Source organism: Pinus tabuliformis, chromosome 1_1, assembly GCF_031772625.1.
Source record: "Pinus tabuliformis cultivar Carrire ecotype Pingquan chromosome 1_1, CPIR1, whole genome shotgun sequence".
In the NCBI taxonomy this organism is placed as follows: domain Eukaryota; kingdom Viridiplantae; phylum Streptophyta; class Pinopsida; order Pinales; family Pinaceae; genus Pinus; species Pinus tabuliformis.
Genome location: NC_142297.1, coordinates 570,421,531 through 570,435,084, shown reverse-complemented (window position 1 = coordinate 570,435,084; position 13,554 = coordinate 570,421,531).

The window sequence follows — 13,554 nt, the reverse complement described above, 5'->3', positions numbered from 1 at the left end:
CACTGCATTCCAATTTTGATCTCGACCCTATTCAATTCTGATATGCATCCCTTTGGAGACATAAGGCTCAATTCCATTTTTAATCTATGTAGAATTATTTTCTATCAAAACATAAAATAATGCTCATTGGTCCATCCATTGGAAAATGCTCACGTGAATCCATGACCCTTTTAGAAAGAAAAGGATTTTTTCAAATAGAAAAAGAATTTACATACATTCAATTATTCGTATTTCAAGGGAAGCCTTTGGTACTCCTAATCTATGTCGACAAATTTGTTCTAGCATAATTATATTGACAATACAAGTCGTGGGCTCACTTTTTCATTGAAAAAAGAAAGAAGAGATTATACCTATGCCTATTTTATTGGAAATTTCAAGGTTAAGAATATTTCTTGAATTGATGAATATGCTACTTATCTGGATGTGTTTAAATGAAATGAGAAGGAGGAAGTTAAAGATTTTGATCCTCAATCTATTTTCTCTTCTCACCTTAATTCCATTGGATATGGTACTGCATTTCAAGCAAGGGAAACTAAAGATGTTGGAGATAATCAGTTTTTTCCTAATACTCCACAGGTTTTTCATAAAGACCCAACTGGTTTGTACAACACTAATCTACCCCATAGGAAACATGGATAGCTAGTTGCAAGTGCTCTCTCTACTCTCCAAGAATCACAAAAGAGCACCTCTAATTCAATGGGTCAATCTCAAACAAGAGAACTCAAGAAGAAGATTAGTAATATCGTTGGAGAAGGTGGTAATGGGAATCAACCAAGGTTCAAACTTGGAATTCTCATGTTGTTGGAGTCAATTCCGAAAGAAAAAGAGGAAACAACCACAACACACCTAAAGATGTAAATATCCAAGCTATAGAGATCAATGACGTTCAAGAAACTATATTAAAAGAACTAAAATGGGCACAAAGAAGGGTCCTAGAAAGTTAGTTTGTTGTTGAAGAATTGGCTGAACAAGAGCCAATCGATTTTGAAATTGAATAAATGGCACTACATCACACAACCCACACTAAGAGTTTGAAAATATTAACACACTGACGAAAATAAAAATAAAAAATATTAAGATAAGCGTGAAATGTTATATTATTCACAAAATATACATATATATACATTTTGTGTGACCCTTGGTTTTCATCTACCAAGAGATATCTTGGACTTCTCATGACTAATGGCCTTCACTTGAGGCTTTTCTGCTTCCACTCAAGTGAATGTTCCAAATTCACATAAACACGAAGGATTGTGTTTCCAACATTCTCCCCCTTTATCCGAAGTGGTGTATATGAGTCCAAGAGTGAGCTAAAATAAAAAGGTGGATTGGAGCCAATGGCTAGATGTGCTCTCTAAAATGGTGGTTTAAGGAATAACACAAAACAAATGAGGTAGCATAAGTTGAAATATTCTATTTGTGGTGATTTAAGGCTGACCACCAATTTTGGAACTTGGCTTGGAGCAGTTTTTGGAATAATTCTAAATCTAGTTAGAAGTTGAAGTCTTCTACAAAGTAGAAGTGCTCCCTGATGATGGTTTAAAGACAACCATAAACTAATGAAATAGGTAGTAGAAGTCAAAATATTCTTCCACTGGTAGTTTAAGGCAGGCCAACAACCACTTCATGCTCATGGAACATAATTCTATCTCTAGCTAAATCTTTGACTCTGACATTGGCTATCTCTAGCTTTAGGCTCTGGCTATAGGTTTTAGTTCAAGGTGTGGCTTAAGCTTGCTTGATATAACTTCGAATCTAGTAGTTGACTATCAATTCCTCCCCTATTAGATTCAAGATGAGAAGATGGAGATATATCCAATGCAAGATGGGTCAGTATTTGAGAATGAAATTTGACGTATGATCAATATATCTTCTTGGTTATTGAAGACCATTACGAAGAAGCTATCCATCCAACTTGAATTTTTGTTCTTGTAAGAGTCTTGTGTCTAGAACAATTGTCTGAATGATGACTATGATTTCCATAATGCTCACAAGGGTGAAGATCAAAGCATTGATCTTTCATGTGGCCAACTCTATCACAATGTTGGCATTTGATAAGCTAAAGTGGTTGTGGAAGTTGAGCACGTGAAGATGAGTTGTCCTAACGAAACCCATCAGTCTAAAACTTGATGTGTTTAAAGTAGTATAGGATGTGAAACGACACATCCTTTTCATATCCAAGATAAGTTCTATGTTTGTTGTTGATGATTGCTTCCCATGGTTTGTTGAGGGGCTTGGGAAGTGCAAGAAAAACCTTTGAATCTTCATGTAAATCTGCTCTTAAAATGGCATCATTGTTTTGATCATGTGTTGACTATTGATAAGAGTTTCTCAAACTCAAAAGGAGAAATGTTCTAAATAAGAACCAGTTCATAATGTTGTCTCATTTTGAATAATTCATCTCATTGGGGTTATGACTCGATTTTGAAGAAAGTCGATTATGTCTCATGCATAGGGTAAACATGTTAGAAAATTGGAGAGAGTGGTTTTCTTTTTTCTTTTAATATATCGTGAATAGTAGAATATATCATAATATTCATTAGCTCCAATACGTTATTAATTCTAATCATTTTTGCAACAACTCAAGTAACTGAAGGGTGTCTAATTCTATCAAAATTGCACCCTTTTACAAAGCAGTTTTAAATTATAAACTTATTTTTTAAAAGTACAAGTTGAATTCATAAAAAAAATTCTTCAACTTTGAAGCCTTTACTGGAAAACTAGGTTTTTACTCAACTTTCAACTATGGAATACCAAATTGAAAAACCCCTCTACTCAAATTATGGAAGACCCAACATAGAAAAATCATATGCTAACATGGACTTTTAGCACAGGGATTGCAAACCAGTGGCTTGAAATTATCTCTCTTTCATAGAGAATTAGTTTGATATGAGTAGATGTGTAGAGTTGAAGAATATGGTTGCAACTGTTATGAATATGTAGCAAGTTATTCAACATATTTAGAACCACTTCAAACCATGCAAGAATTTTTCCATAACTCGTCCAATATTTATATGGTCAATACCGCCTATCTTCATAGTGCTAGAGGTTCTTGACAATCCCATTTGTCTTGTGGTCGAGGTCGCACAACATTTAGGAGAGAACATCATTAGTACCATTTCCATGGATGAAACTGAGGGGTTTGTTTGTGTTTAGAAGGTTTTGAAGATGGGATCACCGATCACAATCCCTATTGGCAAGGCCACTTTTGGATGCATCATGAATGTGATTAGAGAGGCTATAAATGAAAAGGGTGAATTAAGGACTAAACACTTCTTACCAATTCATCATGAAGTTCCTTCCTTTCTTGAGCAGTCAATAGAGAAAGAAATTGTTCTAACTAGAATTAAGATTGTTGAACTTCTTGCACCATATTAACATGGATATTCTCAAACCTGTAACATTGCATTTATTTTTGCACTGCAAAAATTCACCAGGAAAAATCTACAATTCCTAGAAATATTCACACTATTTCCCAAGTAAGTATTTGGAAATACAATTAGTTACTTCTTCAACTATGTAGCATCCCTAATTGGTCTCATGGACTCCACCAACCATCCCAAGTGGAAAAGATTCCAATCCATCTTCCCTACTCAAACCCTATCTCTAGACAACAACGTTTAGACTTGCAGCAAGTTCTTGGCAACATTGAGAAAAATATTATGTGCCACTTTATCACCTTCTCCTACATGAGCCTTTACCATAGGAACAAGGGTGGCCCAAGAAGGGTATAGATAAGTCCATCCAATGACTTCATCTTTTGTTGCAATGACGAGGAAAAGAAAAGTATTGCTAATGTGGAAATGGCAATGATACTAGTGCAATTGAAGAGGCATTGTGTGCAATGCTACAATGAATAAGAATAATTTGGGGTGTTGTATTACTACAAGAAATAAGACACTAAGAGTGGTGTGAACATGGAGGACGATGTTCCTTTGGGGTTGGGGAGGAGAGGGGGGGATTGTAACACCCCGCTTCCAAATCCCAATCGTAAATATAATTATGACACGTATTCCCGAGAGATTTCAATATGACTACTTTGTTAATGGTTTTAATGATTTAAACTATGTTTTTACTATTAATGAAAATTGTCAATAGTTGAATGAATTGATAGAACATCTCACTAACTATGATGCCATGAGTGGGAAACAGTGAGGGGAATGAGGGAAAGTGTTGAATGTTGAAATTCCCTTGTCCATAATTTTATTGATGCCATGAGTGGGAAACAGTGAGGGGAATGAGGGAAAGTGTTGAATGTTGAAATTCCCTTGTCCATAATTTTATTGTTGAACTGAACAACAAAAAATAATAATAATAATAATAATAATAATCTTTCCCATTTCCCTAAGAAGTAAGTGAGGGAGTTGGCAATTGAATTATCAACTTCCTACAATTATGAGTGGTAGTTGGAAATTGTAACAAACTATTTCTCACAAGTATGACAAGTACCCATCTAGAAATTTCTAATCTAACCTGTGAAATCTCACGTTGAGAGGCAGAGAACAAAGTGAATCTCACGAGCAACAAGTGGGGGAAGCACACACAAATGGGTCTGGGGCAAAATCTAAGCAAAAATGGGTGCCAAAACATTATAGTTCGTAACAAAACAATGAAGGATTCTTAGATCAATTTTCTTATTGAGAAAATCAAGCAAAAGTGTCCATATCGCGATCTATAAAAGAGAGCCATGTTTCTAGTGTGTAGTTGGACAAGCACAGAGGCATTGAGTTGGAAGAACATTGACGGACTATCAGGATAGTGAAGAGAACACTTATACTATGTAATCCAACTAAGAATACACCAATAGCATTAAGTAGATTATTGCTCAGAGGGGTTAAGTAGAAATGTTGTTAATTTATGGTTAGGAAGGAGAGTAGCCTTCATTTTTCCACCATTTTCTATTGAATGAAAGTTCTCCTGGTGGCATCACGATTTGGTTAGGGGGTGACCAACTACAAAAAAAAAGTCAATCTAAGCTGCTGAGCCTATGGATGAGTGGAAAAAGGTTCACCATTTATTAGTTACAAGCAACTTTTTACATTTAACAGATAAGTATCTCTATGCTTTTAATCTATTATATGATTTTTATGTATTATTAGAGTAATGATGCTCATTGATGTGTAAATAGTTTGTTGATCGTTGAATAGTGAAATTAGATGTCTCTATACATGGTTGTATGGTTGAATATGTAATGATAGATAGATCTGAGTTTGACTTTAAGACTTTTGATCCATTTAAATTGTGAGATACATGGGAGATTTTGGCTATACAAGCCCAACATGTTACTTCCTTTATTTTGTGTTCTCATTTTTAACCTAGGTAGAATAAATAGTTCTATTGGATCTAAAGTATTACGAGAACAACAAAAACAATTTATAAATATGGATATGTATTTTGGTTTTTTCCTCATTCACAACTTTAAACATGAGAGGTATAGTTAGTTCTCCTTGTTATATGTTGACTGAAAGGTATTATTTAGTTTATTTGGAGGAAATACTTTCACACATATAAACATAATGTTGACATATACTTAAAAATATATTAAAAACAAAAAAATTATTTTAATGTGCGCTAATAAAATGTCTCAATGCACATGTTATGTAAAATATTTTGATGTCAACTATGTATATATTACATATTGTTTTAAAAAAATTATGTATATATCATATAAAGCTATTGAAAAAAAAAAAAAAAATTGTTATGGTTAAAGTGTTGGAAGTGATCCTATTTTAGGCATAAGTTTTTTAAATCCAACAAAGATTTTTTGGACTTACAAGTTTATTTATGCACTCTATATAGCATTCAAAAATGCAATTTAAAGAATAAAAAATTACAGATTGTATTTTGCACTCTAAAATAAGTTTGCACTAGAAGAAATTTGATCCCTCTTGGCTAGTGCTTAAGATGGATCTATACTAATTAATAATCATATCAGTAACTATATCACTCTAAAAAACAATTAAATCTCTTCGAGTGAAAATCTCTTTTAAAATGAAATCAGAAAATCTCTTTTAAAATGAAATCAGAAATTTTATAGGTTAATATATCTCGAATTAAAATGGAACGGATCTTTTTCTAAATTGATAGAAACACTGAGGGCATAATGTATTAATGTGAAATTTCATATTTCTATTAGAGTGCAAGCAGTGAAAGAAAAATCCATAACCAAGGGGTAATACATACACCGGTAATCTACTTGACAGGTTCATCAGTAGGCTTGATAATTTCAGACTATATTTTCAGAGCATTGTCTGCTGTACATGGCAGGGGCTATCATTTTTGCAGGTAAGATATTTAGGACTCGGCCAATTGAATCATGTACCGAAGCCGGGAATACCCACAAGAAATTATCAGAATTTGTTGTGCAGAAAAAGGATAAAAAAAACCGTGCAAACCAAGGCTTGCAATCAGTAGATTGAACAACGATGATCAACACGAGCATAATGTGAATGACAGTAAACATGCCGCTCATTTCAATAAAACCTATGAGAGTTTCAGGGGTAGGTTTGAAGCCATTGTACCCATAGGAAGAGTTGAACGCACAGGCCTCGATTGTATGCCTGTTTTCCAGACAATGTGTCCTCTGCTGCAATGTTGCCTGATTGCTTGGCTGTCTTCTGAACGTGCTATGGAAAAACATTGGGTACTAATGGAGTTCTATAATGGCATGAAAATGAATCCACGGTGCCATTTTCAAGGAGACTTTGCGTGTTATTTATATAGAGTGTGGATGCAGAAGCATCTGGCAGAGAAATACTATGAGCAAGGCCTTGAAAAGGAGCCACGCAATCCTCAATTTCTGGGGGAGTATGCTGAATTTGTTTGGGCGTTAATGGGAGATGAAGAAAAAGCAGAAAATCAATGCAGCTCTCCAGGAAGATCCAAATAACCTCAGCGTACTTGGGAGATATGCACTATTTATGTGGGGGATATATGCCCACATTGAGAAACATTTCTTTCTATGATGAGTATAAAATGAATGTTTTTTCTCTATAAAACTAATAGTTGGAGACGAATATGTAGTCCTTTAAATTGCCAATTGCCAATCTTGGCTTCTAATATCACCCAATATTGCCCGGGTTAGCAGCCAAAGCCAAAATCATGTTGGCTGCAATTAGAAGCTGGTGTCCTAATCTTGTCACAGGTAATATTGCCAGGGTTAGCAGCCAAAACCAAAATCATGTTGGCTGCAACTAGAAGCTGGTGTCCTAAACTTGTCTTCCTGTGAGATTATGCTTGTAGGGATCCTGCAATGCTAGACCCAAATATTAAGAGTATTACCAAAGTGGGTGCACTGCAACACATTATGTGTATTAAGAATAAAAAAAATGAGTGATCACGATTTCTATTTATACTAGCTCTCATGTAGACCCCTTTAGTGTTACCTTAATAATTATAATGGATAATGAACACTACAATGCTATGAATCATGATGCAGGTGTCTATGATGTGACAAGCTGGTAAATAAATATTATATCACCTTAATAACGGGTTCAGAATGACCTCAAGTAATCAGCAATGACATTAATCTCATTATATATGAAGTGTGTACAGAGGGCGTCGATGAAAACAGGAAAAACATTTTAAGAAACAGAAATGGAATCATCGGTGCTTCTAGAAATCATTAACAACATAAAGCAGCACAACCGAAAGTGATAAATTCTCCCCATAACTGAAAACTACATGAAAGAATATGTCCACTTCAAGCCTCAGTTCAAGTAAGCTCAGTGCACAAAGAAGAGAATCCAACAAGCAGCCTGCAAGATTGCCCCTGTCGGAAAAAAGAACATCCTCTTTCAAACTTGAAAAATATTACGAGGACTCAAATGTGTTTTATTTTGTTACATTATTTTCTTTTGTCCTATACGATTCCACAAATACTGTCCATAGTAGGTAGGTCTGAATTGTAGAGATGAGATCATAACTGCTAATCTGAAAATTGGACTTTTGAAGATTAAAGCAACAAGGTTTAACATAAAAATTCGTCTTTTATTACAAATGAACAGCGCCTAGCAAGTTTCTGGTCCTCACCTTAGTGTCACCTTAAACCTAAAAGCCAGTATCGGTTTTATTGATATTTTAAGGTATTAATATGCCATTTTTTATGTTCATGATATTTTAGTAGAGGGACTGTTTTGAAATGCTGATTTCAGAAAAAAGTAACAGAATTCTGGGAGCATGCAATATTCAGAATGCCTACGAGGAGCAAAGGTTATGGGCAATATACTCTGGAAGCATGTAATATTCACAATGTTTACTTGACAAGTAACATAGAGCAGCATTGCAGATATCTTTGATTCTCCTAACATTTCTGAGCTTTTTAAGATGCCAACTTTCCAAATTTTTCAAGGCCATGCATTGTGGATGTTGTCCAATATTTTCTCTCATATGTCAGAGAAGTTTCTTTCAGGACCCTTGACAATATATTCCCTTAAACCAGATTTACAACATTGATATGGTCATTACAGGGAGTGTAATCTTTACTCCAGCGTGTAACAAATATTAAAGGCTTCTGCAATTTTCTCAAGATTTCATGAAAGCTGTAAGTGCAGATTCAAAAGATGGATAACTGAAATAAACTACGCTGCTTAGATGAAACCAACTGATTTTTACCGAAATTAAAACCCCTTGATAAATGGCACACCATATCAGAAAAATGATGCCAGACATCTGCCGACGGAATCCTCAGACATTAATTCCCATGTTATTCATGTAGATTCTACAGTGGTTGATATATTTCTTTCACTCAAGTTTTGTTGGACACAAAACCTACCTCTTTTAAGTTGTAGATTTGTATTTTTAGTTTTATCCACCTAAAATAACAGAGCAAACATTGACTGGTCTTATCCATGACCATAATATATTGTTACTTAAAAAGCATTGGCTGCCAGGCATGGTCCTGCAGATGCCCAAAGAGTTTCCGACTAATAGTGGGGAATTTTACATCATGGACCAAGGTGCCATTCCATGGCATTCAAGCACCTAGAAGTAGCCATATAGGCACCTAGAAGGAGGGATAGAAGTTATGGCAATGCATTGTGCAAGTCATATCAAGATGGAGAAGGAACACATATTGAGGATGTGGCTAGGGTTAACATCACCATATGAAGGATCTAAGCCCCCATGTTCTCTTCAAGGCTTGCTATTTTTATCATGTGTCTGTCACATGCAGTGTATTAATAAGTTGTAACACTTGCAACAATAAAATCCCAGGTTCAAAATCCATTGAACGCACTCACAATCTCAACTACAAAGTTATTTATTCTTCCTGATACAATGGAAGGGGTTTTAACTAGCAAAAGACAAAACAGAAAGTATCCTGCGGATGTACAGACACATACCAAAGAGAGTTCATATGAAGTGAAAAATCTTCTTATAGAGTTGTACTAGATAAATTTTTCTGACATACAAAATCCTTTCGTGTTAAGACAAATTAAAATCCCCAGTTTTTTTATATATTGGCATGGGATTCCTGCTAAGGAATCATAAAATGCTATATACATATGTAAAATGTATTTTTGTTTTTATGAATGAAATTTAAAAAAAAAAACAAACAAAAACAAACAAAAAAAATCCCATTATACCCAAACTTTCATTATTTAAGTTCGAGATGGCTCAGAATATGCAGTGAGGAAGGAATAAGCCAAAGCCTGTATATAAAATCGAGTACCTTATCCAAAACAAATTCCTTACACTTGATGAGATGATTACAACTAATTCATATATTTCACATAGATACATATAGCTACTTTTCTTTCTAATCTTTTCTGTGTATGTTTTTAATTTGGCAGTGGCACATACTTTTCCATGTCCTTGGAAGTGAAAAATCTTCTTATAGAGTTGTACTAGATAAACTTTTCTGACATACAAAATCCTTTCGTGTTAAGACAAATTAAAATCCCCAGTTTTTTTATATATTGGCATGGGATTCCTGCTAAGGAATCATAATATGCTATATACATATGTAAAATGTATTTTTGTTTTTATGAATGAAATTTAAAAAAAAACAAAACAAAACAAAACAACCAAAAAAAATCCCATTATATCCAAACTTTCATTATTTAAGTTCGAGATGGCTCAGAATATGCAGTGAGGAAGGAATAGGCCAAAGCCTGTATATAAAATCGAGTACCTTATCCAAAACAAATTCCTTACACTTGATGAGATGATTACAACTAATTCATATATTTCACATAGATACATATAGCTACTTTTCTTCCTAATCTTTTCTGTGTATGTTTTTAATTTGGCAGTGGCACATACTTTTCCATGTCCTTGGAAGTGAAAAATCTTCTTAGAGAGTTGTACTAGATAAACTTTTCTGACATACAAAATCCTTTCGTGTTAAGACAAATTAAATTCCCCAGTTTTTTTATATATTGGCATGGGATTCCTGCTAAGGAATCATAAAATGCTATATACATATGTAAAATGTATTTTTGTTTTTATGAATTAAATTAAAAAAAAAAAATCCCATTATATGCAAACTTTCATTATTTAAGTTCGAGATGGCTCAGAATATGCAGTGAGGAAGGAATAGGACAAAGCCTGTATATGAAATCGAGTACCTTATCCAAAACAAATTTCTTACACTTGATGAGATGATTACAACTAATTCATATATTTCACATAGATACATATAGCTACTTTTCTTTCTAATCTTTTTTGTGTATGTTTTTAATTTGGCAGTGGCACATACTTTTCCATGTCCTTGGAATTAACAATAAACCAAGGCTAAAATAACAATTTGTACAAAATTTACCAGACCCTCGGAGGCATGCTTTGTCTATGTCAAAATTGAAGTGACCAGCGATCTTTGTCTATGTTTGTATAAATGTTGCCTCTGGTTGTTAGTGTTTTACATATAACTCCTTTCTATATATGTAATTGTTTCCTTTATCTTTCTATGTAAATACTAAAAGCCCCCTTAGGCATATCAAAATGAATTTATTTTAATTTCGGATTGACTATACATTGCAGCGGATATTCCACTAGTTAATCATTATGACAAATCTTACAAATTCCACAAAATATGTAAGGTTATTCTCCGTTATGCAGTGTCTACTTACAACTGAAATGTTATGTTACAATCATATTGTTTAAAACACTGAAATAAACTGAGAATATAAAAAAAAGAAGCTATAGTTATAAAATGACCACACTATCAACACAATGAAAACAAGATTTAGTCTGGAAAATCCAATATGGCAAAACCTGGCCAAAAGCTGAAAACTACACCTTGTTCTTTTCTTCTCAAATATAAAATGCAAATGCAAAGGAAGATGGACTCACTATGGAGTTGCAAAACACACTAGGGTGTAAATGGCTGACAAGTCTTCCACTTCCTCTATTTCACTCATGATATGTCACTCCTTTGCTTATCTTTGGTACAGCAGATTAATACAATACAAACAAAACCCCTTCATTGTGGCTCATTGTTTAACATGTCCTAATAGTAATCTAGGTTTAGGGTTAAGGTTTTTCATGCCTCATTCCCAATTACAGTTACGATACTGGAACCTTTAGAATCTTCTTGAAAGTCTCTAGCTTCACATGTGAGTAATGGCAACTGACATGGCATCCACTTGGTGCTATAGTGGTCAAAGTTTAGGTCAACTTGTGAGAGGCATAGCTTCTTCATACAAAGTCCAATTGAAGTAATATTTGCTCTATTGGAAAGTTCTCAATGAGTTGAATACTATCGGAGAACCATAAACTTCATTAACAAAATTTTAAGCTCAAAAAGCATTTATTTAATGTCCAAAACAGATCAAAAAGTTTTAGGACCCCAAACCACTAAAATAGGATCTGCCCCTAAAATGAGCCCTGCAGTTCTATGGCTCAAAATTTTGACTTAAAAGTACCATAACAAATCACATTATGTAATAAAGGGTGACAGGATCAGGATGGGTGATTGTTGGCCTTGATGGAAAAATCGAGACACAATATGCATGGGGACTAGGAACAGCAACCAACAACCAAGCAAAGTTCCTTGCTCTTTGGCAAGGTTTAAAACTAGCCATTGAAAAAAAGATTCAGAGAATTATGATATTTGGAGATTCAATGATAGTGATTCAGTGAGTATGGGATGCCAAACATCACCCTAAATCGATCCATTCTCCCATGGAGCTTAGGATCCTTCTTCAACTCCAGCAATTTGAGCAAGTTGATATCTTCCATGTTTTAAGAAATTTAAGTTCCATGGCAGATACATTAGCAAACAAAGGAGCAAGGTTGACACAAGAGATCATAGAGTTGAATAACGAATGCCAACTAAACACCCCATTGCCATGATGTTTCCACATAGCAAAGAGGGATTGTTAAATCACATTTATGAACATTTAATAAGGAAAGTTGAGTATTTTTCAGAGCAAATCAATCATTGGAGAATTAAAGTCTTAGATTAGATGGCCTCTAAGGTTTGGCGGCCATCAATTATTGATAGGCCTCGATTGCCTCCCATGGCGTATTCCTGTCAATTTAGCAATAACAATTGGCTTGCACCCTCTTCTTTTCGCTATTTTGTGTGTCCTTCGTTCAGTATTGGGTCTCGATTAATCAGCCAATCGAGAATGAGGCATTCAATTCGCCTCATGCCAAGGCCATTAACCTATCTTCTCCGTAGCAAGTGGTTTTTTCAGCAGGGATTATGAAGCCGAATTATCATGGATATCATAGTCCCGTATTCAATGGAGATAGGGAAAAATAGCAGAAGTCATGATGGCTCTCATAGTTTTGGCATTGGGCAACCTCAGGTCTGCATTCGTCAACAAAATATATATATCCTTCTTCGGGCTCTAAACATTACATGGTTTGGCTCCAAAAACACAATGGTAAACAAAGTTAACTCTCGCAAATTGGCGTTGACATTGGGTAACTCTGTCATGGTGAATGTGGGCTCCTCTTCGCATGATTCTGAATCCATTGAAATCAATATAATTTTGGATAGGGTCCTCGAGGCTATGGAAGGGATGCAGCTCGCCTTCAAGCAGAGACAAGAAGCTGAAGAAAAGGCTCACAATTCTCTTCAGTTGCTAACCAATTCCAAGCTCGAGTTAATGCAAATAAACAATGATCGCCTTCTGCAAAATGGCAGAGATGGAGGATTTGTTCGTTGTGTTAAATTTCCATGAAACTTTGCAACTACTTAGATGAATCACTGAAAATTGAAAACTAGTTTACTTTCACCAAGATACAGAGTTTCTTAACAATTCATAAGTAGCGGAATAGAAACACCATATATAGAAAAACACATCACACAAATTAACACACTTACTTTATCAAGAAACCCAACAGGGAAAACATGCTTCCTTGATGTGGTATTTTATTGATTGTTCTTGAGCAATTGGATCTATTACAAAGCAATCTGTCTCTAACAAAACATTATGCTTCTTCTCAAAACTCTCAGTTGATACAATTGATCTCGGCCCTCTAGCTTGCAATTTTTCTTTTGTTGCCTCCTTGACTTGGTCTGCAAAACTTGCTCTTCTTCTCCTAATCTTTGTGCACTAGAGGTTCCTTAATCCTTGCACACTAGGTCCCTATTTTCTAGCG